At 43.7% G+C, this 15,476-nt stretch overlaps 2 pseudogenes; one reads left to right on the top strand and one right to left on the bottom strand.

Moving 5' to 3' along the window:
* Nucleotides 1–2,308: 2,308 nt before the first annotated feature.
* LOC112425752 (heterogeneous nuclear ribonucleoprotein A1-like) lies at nt 2,309–4,891 on the bottom strand (annotated as a pseudogene).
* A 2,561-nt stretch (nt 4,892–7,452) lies between these two features.
* On the top strand, nt 7,453–9,360 carry LOC139359299 (obg-like ATPase 1; annotated as a pseudogene).
* The last annotated feature ends 6,116 nt before the right edge of the window (nt 9,361–15,476 follow it).

Genomic DNA, 15,476 nt, shown 5'->3' with positions numbered 1-15,476 from the left:
AGGGAATAATAAGGGAAAAAAGTCTATACATGTTTAGTTCAGACACAACTATCCTTTTTTTCGCCACCCAAATTTTTTTTTTTTTTTTTTTTTTGAGGTGGATTCTCACTCTGTCACATAGGCTGGAGTGCAGTGGCACAATCTCGGCTCTCTACAACCTCTGCCTCCCGGGTTCAAGTGATTTTCCTGCCTTAGCCTCCCAAGTAGCTGCGATTACAGGTGTGTGCCACCATGCCCAGCTAATTTTTGTATTTTTAGTAGAGACTGGGTTTCACTATATTGGCCAGGCTGGTCTCAAACTCCTGACCTCAAGTGATCTGCTCACCTCAGCCTCCCAAAGTGAGTCACTATGCCAGGCCTGCCCCTAAGTATTTTCAGTCCTTGGTTGGCTGAATCTACAGATGCAGAAACCACAGATGTGAAACCCATGGATACAAAGGGCTATTTGTGGCGCGGTGCGGTGGCTTATACCTGTAATCTCAGCACTTTGGGATGACATTCCACCATTGTGATTTGTTTCTACCCCACCCTAACTGATCAATGTACTTTGTAATCTCCCCTACCCTTAAGAAGCTTCTTTGTAATTCTCCCCACCCTTGAGAATGTACTTTGTGAGATCCACCCCCTGCCCCCAAAACATTGCTCTTAACTCCACCGCCTATCCCAAAACCTGTAAGAACTAATGATAATCCTGCCCCCCATGCTGACTCTCTTTTTGGACTCAGCCCGCCTGCACCCAGGTGAAATAAACAGCCATGTTGCTCACACAAAGCCTGTTTGGTGGTCTCTTCACATGAACATGTGAAACAACATATGCATCACTGCACTCCAGCCTGGGCGACAAAAGCGAAAACTCCGTCTCAAAAAAAAAAAAAAATGTTATTTTCTCCCCTCATGGAAGTTAGAACGAAACTAGGAATATAACACAAGTATGCCAAACCATTTAAACCAAATGAGAACTGGGGGGAAAAAAGCCAAACTAATGAAGGCCATTTTTAATAAAAATAATACCATTTTATTATCCGCTAAATGAAAAATTAACACTCCAGGCCTGGCGCCTATAATCCCAGCACTTTGGGAGGCCAAGACAGGTGGATTCACGAGGTCAGGAGTTCAAAACCAGGCTGGCCAACATGATGTAACCCCGCCTACCAAAAACACAAAAATTAGCTGGGCAGAGTGCCAGGCGCCTGTAATCCCAGCTGCTTGGGAGGCTGAGACAGGAGAATCACTTCGATCCGGGAGGCGGAGGTTGCAGTGAGCAGAGATCATGCCACTGCACTCCAGCCTGGGCAACAGAGCGAGACTCCATCTCAAAGAAAAAAAGAAAAGAAAAATTAACACTCCGAGTTACTCCTCAAATGTTTCAGGAATGCATACCTGAGCCATCAGCTGTTTCATGTAAGGATGAAAGAGGAAGGAAACAGAAATTTGTGTTAAAAGGAAGCAAGCTGGGGCCAGATGTAAAGAAAATAAGGGACACACCTGGGCAGGAAGAGAGGAAAAAACATTCTATGAGGAAAGAGAGACTGGTACAAAGAAAAAGAGAAAGTAAAATTTTCCTATCTGGGTGAAGAATATTAAGAAAATTGGCCACATGCTGTGGCTCCCGCCTGTAATCCTAGAACTTTGGGAGGCCAAGGCAGGAGGATCACGTGAGCCCAGGAGTTTGAGACCAGCCTGGGCAACACAGGGAGACCCTGAGCTACAAAAATCAAAAATTAGCCAGGCGTGGTGGTGCACGCCTGTGGTGCCAGCTACTTTGGAGGCTGAGGTGGGAGGATCATTTGAGCCCTGGAGGTTGAGTCTGCAGTGAGCCATGATCATGCCACTGCACTCCAGCCTGGGCAACAGAGTGAGATCCTGTCTCAAAATAATAATAATAGTAATGAAAGTTTAAAATAATATCCAAAATTTGGAAATGAGCAGAAGAGATGACTGAGTCTTTTCCATGGAATGCAGGATGTTGTTTAGACCCTCTGGGAATTATCTGATTATGTAGGTGTGTGCATCGTAATTTGATTTTCTTTTTTTTTTTTGAGACGGAGTCTCGCTCTGTCACCCAGGCTGAAGTGTAGCGGTGCGACTGTAGCTCACTGCAACTTCCGCCTCCCCAGTTCAAGTGATCCTCCTGCTTCAGCTTCCCAAGTAGCTGGGATTACAGGTGTGCACCACCACGCCCAGCTAATTTTTGTATTTTTAGTAGGGACGGGAGTTTAACCATGTTGGCCAGGGTGGTCTCAAACTCCTGAGATCCTTTGGCCTTGGGCTCCCAAAGTGCTGGGATTACAGATGTGAGTCATTGCACCTGGCCTGACTTATTTTCTGTTTATATTTGCATAAGAGACAAGTTTTTAACTTATGAAAATTTTATCTTAATGATTTGTGTAGGAATATAATGATTAGCTAAGAAGCAGGTAAAAAGAGGACCTAGACTTTGGATTCAATAATAATAGGCAACAGGAGAATGACAAAGGAGAGCCACTGTGAAGTTAACAAATAGCCCACTGGTGTTTTGGCTTTTTTTTTTTTTTTTTTTTTTGAGACAGAGTCTTGCTCTGTCACCCAGGCTGAAGTGCAGTGGCACGACCTCGGCTCACTGCAACCTCCACCTCCCTGGTTCAAACAATTCTCCTGCCTCAGCCTCCTGAGTAACTGGGATTACAGGTGCCTGCCACCGTACCTGGCTAATTTTGGGGGGGTTTTTTTGTTTTTTTTTTTAGTAGAGATGGGGTTCAACATGTTAAGCTATTTTCACTTCTGTGGATCAGTTAAGCTATTTTCACTTCTGTGGATCTTCAGTTGCTTCAGGCCCTCTGGATGTATATGTGCAGGTCACTGGGGATATGATGACTTAGCTTGGGCTCAGAGGCCTGACACTGGAAAATAAAGACCCATTTTCAGTACATTGTTTTGAATATATCCACATTTGATCCTAAAGTAATGTACTTTATTTTTTTTAAATTGTCATTATTATTTTTTTAAAAAGACATTTATGGCTGGGTGTGGTGGCTCACACCTGTAATCCCAGCACTTTGGGAGGCCGAGGCAGGTGGATCACCAGGTTAGGAGTTCGAGACCAGCCTGGCCAGTATAGTGAAACCCCGTCTCTACTAAAAATACAAAAATTGGCTGGGCATGGTGGTGTGCCCCTGTAGTCCCAGCTACTTGGTAGGCTGAGGCAGAAGAATTGCTTGAACCCAGGAGGCGGAGGTTGCAGTGAGCCGAGATTGCGCCACTGCACTCCAGCCTGGGTGACAGAGCAAGATTCTATCTCAAAAAAAAAAAAAAAAAGACATTTAGCATCACGATCAGACTATTACATTTAGCAATGAACAGCATGGGTGCAAAAAAAAAAAAAAAAAAAAAAAACTACATTAGAACCCTTTGTTGGAATGCTTTATACTTTCCACAGAAGAGAAACTAATAACCTGTTATACAATTAGTCACAAATACAGTCCTCGAGTTTTTTGCCCATACACATGAGTATTTTTCTAAAACATGTCTTCTTTGTAGCAGTTATGCCCTGCCACCACTGTGCTTGGCTGAGTTCACAAATCTGTTGTAACCTGTAGCTTCCCTGTCACTTCTCTGGCTCTCTTCTCCTGCTAAGCTTTGTTTCCTAATTAAAATCTTCTGCCACTGCCATAGCTACTTCTGCTACTGGAACCTCCATAGCCACCTTAGTTTCATGGTTTGGCAAAGTATTGGCCTGTACCACCATTGGGGCCAGAGCTTCTGCCTCCAAAGTTTCCTCCCTTCATCGGTCCCAAATTTGAAGACTGATTGTTTTAATTGCCAAAATAATTGTAGCTTCCAACACCTCCAAAATTGCTTCCATCATTACCAATCCATTATAGCCATTCCCACTGCCACCATATCCACCACCACCAGAGCTGCCACCAAAGCCACCATGGTCACTGAAGTTTCCTCCACGACCAAAGTTGTCATTTGTCATTCCCTCTGAAACCACTTTCACAACCACCACCAAAGTTTTCAGAACAACTTTGACCTCTTTGAATGAATGAAGCACTAGCCATCTCTTGCTTTGACAGGGCTTTCCTAACTTCACAATTGTGGCCATTCATAGCATGGTATTTCTGAATGACAATCTTATCCACGGAGTCATGGTTATCAAAGGTTACAGGGGCAAAGCCCCTTTTCTGGCCACTGCCTCAGTCAGTCATGATTTCAATCACTTTAATTTTTTCGTACTGTTCAAAATAATCCCTTGGCCGGGCGTAGTGGCTCATGCCTGTAATCTCAGCACTTTGGGAGGCTGAGGCGGGTGGATCATGAGGTCAAGAGATCGAGACCATCCTGGCCAACATGGTGAAACCCTGTCTCTAATAAAAATACAAAAATTAGCTGGGTGTGGTGGTATGTGCCTGTAGTCCCAGCTACTTGGGATGCTGAGGCAGGAGAATCGCTTGAACCCAGGAGGCGGAGGTTGCAGTGAGCCAAGATCGCAGCACTGCACTCCAGCCTGGCAATAGAGCAAGACTCCATCTGAAAAAAAAAAAAGAATCTCTTAGGTGATGTTCTTCAATGTCTTTAGTGCCACCAACAAATATCTTTTTCACAGTTAAGGGGGCACCTGGTCTTTGAGAATCTTCTCTTGAGACAGCTCTCTTTGTTTCCACAACTCTTCCATCCACCTTGTGTGGCCTTTCATTCATGGCTGCATTCACCTCCTCCACAGTGGCATATGTGACAAACCCACAGCCCCTGGAGCACTTGGTGTTTGGATGTCTCATGACCACACAGTCCGTGAGCATTCCCATTGCTCAAAATGGCTCCTCAGGCTCTCATCAGTTGTTTCAAAGCTCAACCCCCTAATGAAGAGCTTCCTCAGTTGTTCGGGCTCTTTAGGAGACTCTGACTTACACATGATGGCAAGCAGAAGAGAGACTTTAACGATGCTTCCTCGGCAGTGTCCACAGGCAGAAAGCTATTTTTTTTTTTTTTTTGAGACAGAGTCTCGCTCTGTTGCCCAGGCTGGAGAGCAGTGGCACGATCTTGGCTCACTGCAAGCTCCACCTCCCGGGTTCACGCCATTCTCCTGCCTCAGCCTCCTGAGTAGCTGGTACTACAGGCGCTCGACACCACACCCAGCTAATTTTTTTTTTGTGTGTATATATATATATATATATATATATATTTTTTTTTTTTTTAGTAGAGATGGGGTTTCACTGTGTTAGCCAGGATGGTCTCAATCTCCTGACCTCGTGATCCGCCTGCCTTGGCCTCCCAAAGTGCTGGGATTACAGATGTGAGCCACCATGCCTGGCTGCAGAAAGCTATTTTTAAATTTTTTTGAGATGGAGTCTCACTCTGTTGTCCAGGCTGGAGTGCAGTGGCACCATCTCAACTCACTGCAACCTCTGCCTCCTGGGTTCAAGCGATTCTCCTGCCTCAGCCTCCCGAGTAGCTGGGACTACAGGCATGTGCCACCACGCCCAGCTAATTTTTGTATTTTTAGTAGAGATGATGTTTCACCATATTGGCCAGCCTGGTCTCGAACTCCTGACCTCAGGTGATTCACCTGCCTCAGCCTCCCGAAGTGCTGGGATTATAGGCGTGAGCCACTGCATCCAACCAGTAATGTACTTTAGATTGACAAATTGTTTGGAATCTTAAAATCAGTCATTAAATCTAGAGAGTTTTGTCATAGATCAAAGAGGGTTCCAAAACAAATTAGTCACCCCTTTACTTGTAGAAGAAGTTTATAATAAACTTTAGATGTACCTTATGTCCAAAGGAAGCACTTGGTGTTTTATACAATGTAGTATCAAAACACGGATAAGGGGCCAGGCATGGTGGCTCACGCCTGTAATCCCAGCACTTTGGGAGGCCGAGACGGGTGGATCAGGAGGTCAGGAGATCGAGACCATCCTGGCTAACACAGTGAAACCCCATCTCTACTAAAAATACAAAAAAATTAGCCGGGCGCGGTGGCAGGTTGCAGTGAGGCAAGGTTGTGCCACCTCATTCCATCCTGGGCGACAGAGGGAGAATCTCTCTAAAAAAGAGAGAGAAAAGAAAAGAAACTTCCAATTTTCCAATTTGTTTAGATCCAGGAATAGACCAATTTGAAAAATCTTAAATAATATTAACTACTCAGGCCATAGTATTCTTCATAAAATGGCTGTAAGAGGCAGCAATACTAAGAGAAACATGAATTTATGAACATAAGTCCTGCTTTTTCCCCCTCAGTTTGATTTAAATTTAATATCCTCCCACAATGGAAGATGATTTACAATAAAGAGATAAACTGGAAAGAATAAGAAAATGGAAACAAGATGTCATTTCTTTTTACTACCCAACAGATTTGCCATATGTTTTAAAATGATGTTTGGCCATCTACAGTAAATTAAACAAAATGCTTTTTAAAATAATGTAACACTTTAAACTATTTTTACTACCAAACTCTCCCTCTCTTGTGAAATATCCATCTTACTAAGCAAAGGTTTATTGAAGCTCCACTTACATCTATGTTGTTTTTAGCTCATTTCCTTTTTTTTTTTTTTTTTTTTTGAGACGGAGTCTCGCTCTGTCGCCCAGGCTGGAGTGCAGTGGCCGGATCTCAGCTCACTGCAAGCTCCACCTCCCGGGTTTAGGCCATTCTCCTGCCTCAGCCTCCCGAGTAGCTGGGACTACAGGCGCCCGCCACCTCGCCCGGCTAGTTTTTTGTATTTTTTAGTAGAGACGGGGTTTCACCGTGTTAGCCAGGATAGTCTCGATCTCCTGACCTCGTGATCCGCCCGTCTCGGCCTCCCAAAGTGCTGGGATTACAGGCTTGAGCCACCGCGCCCGGCCCATTTCCTTTTTAAAAAAGCAATTGGTGAGTTTATTTCCCAGTTTAGCTGTTATAATGAAATATAAAAGGCATTTCTGTTTTGGCCTCTAGTATAGCATTATCGAAAGCTACGAAACTCACAGCAAAATATAGGACAGTGTAAAATTAGAAACTGCTGGTGTTTCTTTAGCAGCAGTTGCTGCCCTTGCAGTTGTTTTCCCCTCTTGCCACCAGCACAAATCTGAAAGTCACCTCTGTGTAGCAGACAACAAACCCCAAGTGTGTTTTTTAAATAACAGCTTTATTATTCACATAGCATAGACTTCACCCTTTTAAAGTACACAATTTGGTGGGTTTTAGTATATTCACAGAGTTGTGTAATATTTACCATTGTCCATTTAGAACATTTTCTTCTCTACAAAAAAAAAAACTCAAAAACTCCATACCCGTTAGCATTCATTCCCCATTTCTTCATTCCCCCAGTACCTGGCAATTACTAATCTACATTCTGTCTCCGTGGACTTGCCTATTGCAGACATTTCATATAAATGGAATCATAATTATGTGGCCTTTGTGACTGGCTGCTTCTTCTTCTTTCTTCCTTTTCTTCTTCCTGTTTTTTTTTTTTTTTTTTTTAGAGACAGGGTCTCGCTATGTTGCCCAGGCTAGTTTCAAACTCCTGGGCTCGAGGTGCCGTTCAGAGCCCGGCCCTCCTGTTCCGCTGCCGCTGCCGCCCAAGTGCGTGATACTTGGCAGAGGTGCTGGGCCTGCATTCTCTCCTTCCTCCCCGCCTCCGGCTGCCGGTAGGTCCTTCCTCTCGCAGCCGCTGGGAGCCCTGTCTTCGCCAAGGCCAATCACGACGCCCTGAAAAGAAAGAGGTGATGGAATTAAACCACCCCCAATCATTGGAAGATTTGGAACCCCACTGAAAATTGGTATTGGTGGATTGCTAAATGTTGGGAAATCTACTTTCTTCGATGTATTAACCAGTAGTCAGGCTTCAGCAGAAAACTTCCCTTTCGGCACCATTGCTCCTAATGAGAGCAGAGTACCTGTGCCAGATGAAAGGTTTGACTGTCTTTGCCAGTACCACAAACCAGCAAGCAAAATTCCTGCCTTTCTAAATGTAGTGGATATTGCTGGCCTTGTGAAAGGAGCTCACAATGGGCAGGGCTTGGGGAAAGCTTTTTTTTTTTTTTTTTTCTTTTTTAATCCCATATTAATGCCTGTGATGGCATCTTTCATCTAACATGTGCTTTTGAAGATGGTGATATCATGCATGTTGAAGGAAGTGTAGATCCTATTGGAGATATAGAAATAATACATGAAGGCCGGGCGCGGTGGCTCAAGCCTGTAATCCCAGCACTTTGGGAGGCCGAGACGGGCGGATCACGAGGTCAGGAGATCGAGACCATCCTGGCTAACACGGTGAAACCCCGTCTCTACTAAAAAATACAAAAAAGTAGCCGGGTGAGGTGGCGGGCGCCTGTAGTCCCAGCTACTCGGGAGGCTGAGGCAGGAGAATGGCGTAAACCTGGGAGGCGGAGCTTGCAGTGAGCTGAGATCCGGCCACTGCACCCCAGCCTGGGCGGCAGAGCAAGACTCCCTCTCAAAAAAAAAAAAAAAAAAAAAGAAATAATACATGAAGAGCTTCAGCTTAAAGAGGAGGAAATGATTGGTAAACTAGACAAACTAGAAAAGGTGTCTGTGAGATGAGGAGATAAAAAAGTAAAATCTTTGGGAGGCCGAGGTGGATCACAAGGTCAGGAGTTCGAGACCAGCCTGGTCAATATGGTGAAACCCCGTCTCTGCCAAAAATACAAAAATTAGCTGGGCATAGTAGCGCATGCCTGTAATCCCAGCTACTCAGGAGGCTGAGGCAGGAGAATTGCTTGAACCCAGGAGGTGGAGGTTGCAGTGAGCCGAGATTGCACCACTGCCCTCCAGCCTGGGCAACAGAGCAAGACTCTGTTGAAAAAAAGAAAGAGAGAGAGAGACAAGGAGGGAGCAAAGAAGGAAGGAAGGAAGGAAGGAAAAGAAAGAGGGAGGGAGGGAGGAAGGAAGGAAGGAAATTAAAGAGTAGGTGGACAAGTATGACCCAGGTGCGTTTGTCACTCCTTTTAGTGGGGCCTTGGCAAGAATTGAGTGCTGAGGAGAGACAGAAGTAACTGGAATCGAACACGACACAAAGTGCTTTGCCAAAGATCATTAAGGCTGGGTTTGCAGCATTCAAACTAGAATACATTTTCACTGCAGGCCCAGATGAAGTGCGTGCATGGACCATCAGGAAAGGGACTAAGGATCCTCAGACTGCAGGAAATATTCACACAGATTTTGAAAAGGGATTCATTGTGGTCGAAGTAATGAAATACGAAGATTTTAAATGGGGAGGTTCTGAAAATGCAGTCAAGGCTGCTGGAAAGTACAGACGACAAAGCAGAAATTATATTGTTGAAGATGGAGATACGATCTTCTTCAAATTTAACACACCTCAACAACCGAAGAAGAAAGATAATGCATGTTTTACAGTACTCCAGACAAAGCAGAAATTATATTGTTGAAGATGGAGATATGATCTTCTTCAAATTTAACACACCTCAACAACCGAAGAAGAAAGATAATGCATGTTTTACAGTACTCCAGACGTCTACACTTAATAAAACATTTGAGGAAAAAAACAAAACAAAACAAAAAAAACTCCTGGGCTCAAGCAATCCTCCTGCCTCGGCCTCCCAAAGTGCTGGGATTACAGGCATGAGCCACCATGCCCGGCCAGCTTTTTTCACTTAGCTTAATGCTTTCAAGGTTTATTCCTGTTGCAGAACGTATCAGTACTTCATTCCTTTTTATGGTCAAATAATATTCCATCGTATGGATATACTACATTTTGTTTAATCATTCACCACATGATGGACATTTAGGTTGTTCTTGTGTTGTTAAGAACAATGCTGTTACTAACATTTATGTACAAGTTTTTATGTGGATATATGTTTTTATTTTTCATGATTATATGTACAAGGGATGAAGTTGCTGGGTCATATGATAACCTTTTGAGGAACTACCAGACTATTTTCCAAAGTGACTGCACCATTTAGCATTCCCACTTGCAGTGCATAAGAGTGCCGATTTCTCCACATTCTAACACTTGCTATCTATCTTTTTGATTATAGCCTTTCTAGCGGGAATGATTTTGATTTGCATTTCTCTGGTGGCTCGTGACATTGAGAATCTTTTCATGTGCTCATTGTCCATTTGCATACCTTCTTTTGAAAAATGTCTTTTCAGATGCATTTTTTTTTAAATTATGGGTTTTATCTTAATATTGGGTTGTAAGAGTTTTGTAGAATATATTCTGAATACAAGTCGCATATCAGATATATGATTTGCAAGTATTTTCTCTCATTCTGTGGGTACTTGCACTTTCTTGATGGTATTTTTTGAAGCACTAAAATTTTTAGTTTTCATGAATACCAGTTTATTTATTTCTTTGGTTGCTTGTGCTTTTAATGTTGTATCTAAGAAACCATTCTCTAACTCAAGAAAATTTACTTGGGGGGTCATAGTGGCTCACACCTGTAATCTCAGCACTTTTGGGAGGTTGAGACTTGAGACCAGGAGTTGAAGATTAGCCTGGGCAAAATAGTGAGACCCTGTCTCAAAAAAAAAAAAAAAAAAAAAAAGATTAAAAAGTAACCAGGCGTGGTGGCGTATTTCTGTGGTCCCGGCTACTCAGGAGGCTGAGGTGGGAGGATTGCTTGAGCCCAGGAGGTGGAGGCTATAGTGGACCATGTTCACACCTCTGCACTCCAGCCTGGGTGACAGAGTGGGACCCTGTCTCCAAAAATAAATAAATAAGAAATTTAAACATATATTTTTTCTATAAGTTGTATAGTTTTACTTCTTACATTTTGAGTTTATTTTTATGTATGGTGTGACATAGGAGTCCAAATTAATTTTTTTGCAATTCACATGTCCCAGCACCATATATTGAAAGGCTCTTTCTCACTGAATTTTCTTGGCATCTTTGTCAAAAATCAGTTGACCATGAACATAAGGGTTTATTTCTGGGCTCTAATTGTATTGCATTGATCTATATGAATGTTGAATGTTCTTATACCAGTACCACACTGTCTTGATTGCTGTAGCTTTGTGCTTGATATGGTTAGGCTTTGTGTCCCCACCCAAATCTTATCTTGAATTGTAATCCCCATAATTGCCATAATCCCCATGTGTCAAGGGAGAGACCAGGTGGAGGTAATTGTATCGTGGAGGCAGTTCCCCATGCTGTTCTCGTGACAGTGAGTTCTCATAAGATCTGATTGTTTTATAAGGGGCTCTTTTCCCTTTTTCTTGGCACTTCTTCCTGCTGCCTTGTGAAGAGGGTGCCTTGCTTCCCCTTCACCTTGGTTGTAAGTTTCCTGAGGCCTCCCTAGCCATGCTGAACTGTGAGTCAATTAAACCTCTTTCCTTTACGAATTACCTAGTCTCAGGAAGTTATTTATAGCGGTATGAAAACGGACTAATACGGTGCTGTTTTGAAATCAGGAAGTGCCAGTCCTTCAACTTTGTTCTTTCTCAGGGTTGTTTTGTCTATTTTGTGTCCCTTGTATTTCTGTCACTATTTTTCTCCCTTTTGTAGTTTTAACGGACCATTTTATATGACTTCATTTTTTTCTTTTTATTTATTTCATATTTTTCTTAGCATATTCATTGTACTTCTTTTTTTAACAACTTTTTTCAGTGGTTGCTCTAGGTTCCCTTTTTTTTTTTGTTTTTTTGGGGGTTTTTTTTGTCTTTTTTTAGAGACAGGGTCTCACTGTGATACCCAGGCCCAAGTGCAGAGGTGTGAACGTGGTTCACTGCAGCCTCTACCTCCTGGGCTCAAGCAATCCTCCCACCTCAGCCTCCCAGATAGGTGGGATTACAGGCACCAGCCACCACACCACTCTAATTTTGTTATAGTAGTTTTTGGTAGAGAGTCTCACCATGTTGCCCAGTATGGTCCCAAATTCCTGGCCTCAAGCAATTCTCCCACCTCAGCTTCCCAAAGTGTTGGGATTACAGGCATGAGCCACCATGCCTGGCCAACTCTTGTATTTTAATCTGAATTTTAGGATCAGCTTGATAATTTCTGTAAGAAAGAAAACTGGGGTTTTGATAGGATTGCCTTGAGGCTGGGCATGGTGGCTCATGCCTGTAATCCTAGCACTTTTGGAGGGCGAGGTGGGCGGATCACCTGAGGTCAGAAGTTTGAGACCAGCCTAGGCAACATGGTCAAACTCCATCATTACTAAAAATGCCAAAATTAGCTGGATGTGGTGGCAGACACCTGTAATCCCAGCTACTTGGGAGGCTAAGGCACTAGAATCATTTGAACCCAGGAGGTGGAGGTTGCAGTGAGCTGAGATGGCGCCACTGGACTCCAGCCAAGGCGACAGAATGAGACTCCGTCTCAAAAAAAAAAAAAAAAATCACATTGTACCCCATAAATAAGCACAATTATTATTTGTCAAAATAAAAAATTATATAAGAACTAATAAACAAGTATAGCAATATTGTAGGGTACAAGATCAATAAACAAAAACCACTCGTATTTTTGGCTGGGTGTGGTGGCTGGGCTCAGTGGTACAACAAGCCCAGGAGTTTGAGACCAGCCTGGCCAGCATGGTGAAACCCCATCTCTACTAAAAATATGAAAAATTAGCCAGGCATGGTGGCGCGTGTCTGTAATCTCAGCTACTCAGGAGGCTGAGGCACGAGAATCACTTGAACCTGGGAGGTGGAGGTTGCAGTGAGCCAAGGCCATGCCACTGCACTCCAGCCTGGGTAATGGAGCAAGACTGTCTCAAAAAAAAAAAAAAAAAGAAAATGTTCATGTAGTACATGTATCAAAACATCACACTGAGGCCGGGCGCGGTGGCTCATGCCTGTAATCCCAGCACTTTGGGAGGCCGAGGCAGGTGGATCACTTGAGGTCAGGAGTTAAAGACCAGCCTGGTCAACACAATGAAACCCCGTCTCTACTAAAAAAAATAAAAGAAGAGGAAGAAGAAGTTGGCAGCATGGGAACGGGGAGGAACAGGTGGGGAGTGGGGATGTTGTTAAAAAAAAATACTGGTCTGCTTCAACCCAAGAGGAATCAGAAGATCCAAAGCAGTTTGGAAAGCCAGAACCATCAGAGATGGAGGGAGAAGGAAAATCCAGGGGGTGGGAGGTTCTGTTTGGCAACTGGGGTGAAGGGATTGCTTTCTCCCTGCTGGGATTCCCCCCAGCCCCTCCAGTCAGTCAGGAAGGGAGCAGCCTATTTCACTGCAGGCCCAGATGAAGTGTGTGCATGGACCATCCTTAAACTCCTGGGTGCAAGGGATCCTTCTGCCTCAGCTTCTCGAGTAGTTAGGACTACAGGTGTGTGTGCCACCATGCCCAGGTAAGTTTTTTTATTTCTGGGGAGTGGGGGAGCTGTCTCGCTATGTTGCCCTGGCTGATCATAAACTCCTGGGCTCAAGGAATCTTCCACTCAGCCTCCCCAGTGGCTGTATTACAGGCATGAGCCACTATGGCCAGCCCTCCTATAATACTTTTAAATCATCTCAAGATTAAGCCTGGCTAATTTTTGTTTGTTATGGCTTTTTGTTGTTGTTGTTGTTTTGTAGAGATGGGATTTCTCCATGTTGCCCAGGCTGGTCTGGAACTCCTGGGCTCAGGTGATCCTCCCTTCTCGGCCTCCCAAAGTGTTGGGATTATAGGCATGAGCCACTGCACCCAGCGTAGCAGTAGCATTTTAAAGAAATATGCTTTTGGCCAGGCATGGCGGCTCATACCTGTAATCATAGCACTTTGGGAGGCTGAGGTGGGAGGACTGCTTGGGCCTGGGAGGTTGAGGCTGCAGTAAGCTGTGATCACACCACTGAACTCCAGCTGGGTGACAGAGCAAGACACTGTCTCAAAAACAGTACATATATATATATATATATGCTTTAGATTTTCATATTTTCTCTAGCACTGCAGACTGCTAAATAATCATAGTCAATTAATGGAAATGAACTTCTATTATTGCTCATTGAGTTATGAATTAAAACGAGTAAGTTATTAAAACATACTAATTATTGATATTTTGTGTAGATCAGCAATATTTGAACTTTCTCCCACCTGAGTAGAAGGCAAGCTAAACTTGGAAGCACTCTTGGATTTTTTTGTTGTTGTCGTCGTTTTGTTTTGATTTAATATTTTTATTGCTTATATTTCTTTTTTGTGTTTTAATCTGTTAAAGTCAAAGATTTTTAAAATTCCTGGAGTGATAGAATTTTAACAATTTTATTTTATTTTTATTTTATTTATTTATTTATTTATTTTTTTGAGACGGAGTTTCACTCTTATTGCCCAGGCTGTAGTGCAACGGTGCGATCTCGGCTCACCGCAACCTCCGCCTCCCAGGTTCAAGCGATTCTCCTGCCTCAGCCTCCCTAGTAGCTGGGATTACAGGCATGTGCCACCACGCCCAGCTAATTTCGTATTTTTAGTAGAGACGGAGTTTCTCCGTGTTGGTCAGGCTGTTCTCAAACTCCGACCTCAGGTGATCCGCCCGCCTCAGCCTCCCAAAGTGCTGGGATTACAGGCATGAGCCATTGCGCCCGGCCAATTTTAACAATTTTAATACTGTCTAACCAGCAAGTTTATGAAATCTTTTTTTTTTTTTTTGAGACAGAGTCTTGGTCTGTCGCCCAGGTTGGAGTGCAGTGGTGCAACCATGGCTCACTGCAGCCTTGGGCACCAGGTGCAAGCAATTCTCCCACCTCAGCCTCCAGAGTAGCTGGGACTACAGGCAGGCAGCACCACACCTGGCTGATTTTTAAAAAATTTTTAATAGGGACAGGATTTTGCTATGTTGCCCAGGCTAGTCTTGAACTCTTGAGCTCACATGACCCTCTTGCCTCGGCCTCCCAAAGTGCTGGGATTACAGTTGTGAGCCACTCTGCCCAGCCTGAAGTCTTTAATTGATACACCTAAAGTTACTTTTATGATGCATAACTTTATTTATTTATTTATTTAGAAACAGAGTCTTGCTCCGTCACCCAGACTGGAGTGCAGTGGTGCCATCTCGGTTCACTGCAACCTTCGCCTCCTGGGTTCAACCAATTCTCCTGCCTCAGCCTCCCAAATAGCTGGAATTACAGGCGTGGGCCACCAAGCCCAGCTAATTTTTCATTTTTAGTAGAGATGGGGTTTTACCATGTTGGCCAGCTGGTCTTGAACTCCTGATCTCAAGTGAGCCACCTGCCTCGGCCTCCCAAATGCTGGGATTACAGGCATGAGCCACTGCATCCAACCTTATGATGCATAATTTTAGAGACTTTTTTTAGACAAATATTGAACTTATAAACAGTTTAATGAAAACTCAGATTTTATCTGCATATGATCTATCTTTATTTTTTTTACTTCTATTCTTAAGTTATACATGTTTATTATAAAAATATTCAGATTAGTGGCCGGGCACGGTGGCTCAAGCCTGTAATCCCAGCACTTTGGGAGGCCAAGATGGGCGGATCACGAGGTCAGGAGATCGAGACCATCCTGGCTAACACGGTGAAACCCCGTCTCTACTAAAAAATACAAAAAACTAGCCGGGCAAGGTGGTGGGCGCCTGTAGTCCCAGCTACTCGGGAGGCTGAGGCAGGAG

Source organism: Macaca nemestrina, chromosome 17, assembly GCF_043159975.1.
Source record: "Macaca nemestrina isolate mMacNem1 chromosome 17, mMacNem.hap1, whole genome shotgun sequence".
Lineage (NCBI taxonomy): Eukaryota > Metazoa > Chordata > Mammalia > Primates > Cercopithecidae > Macaca > Macaca nemestrina.
This window is presented reverse-complemented; position numbering and strand designations above follow the sequence as displayed.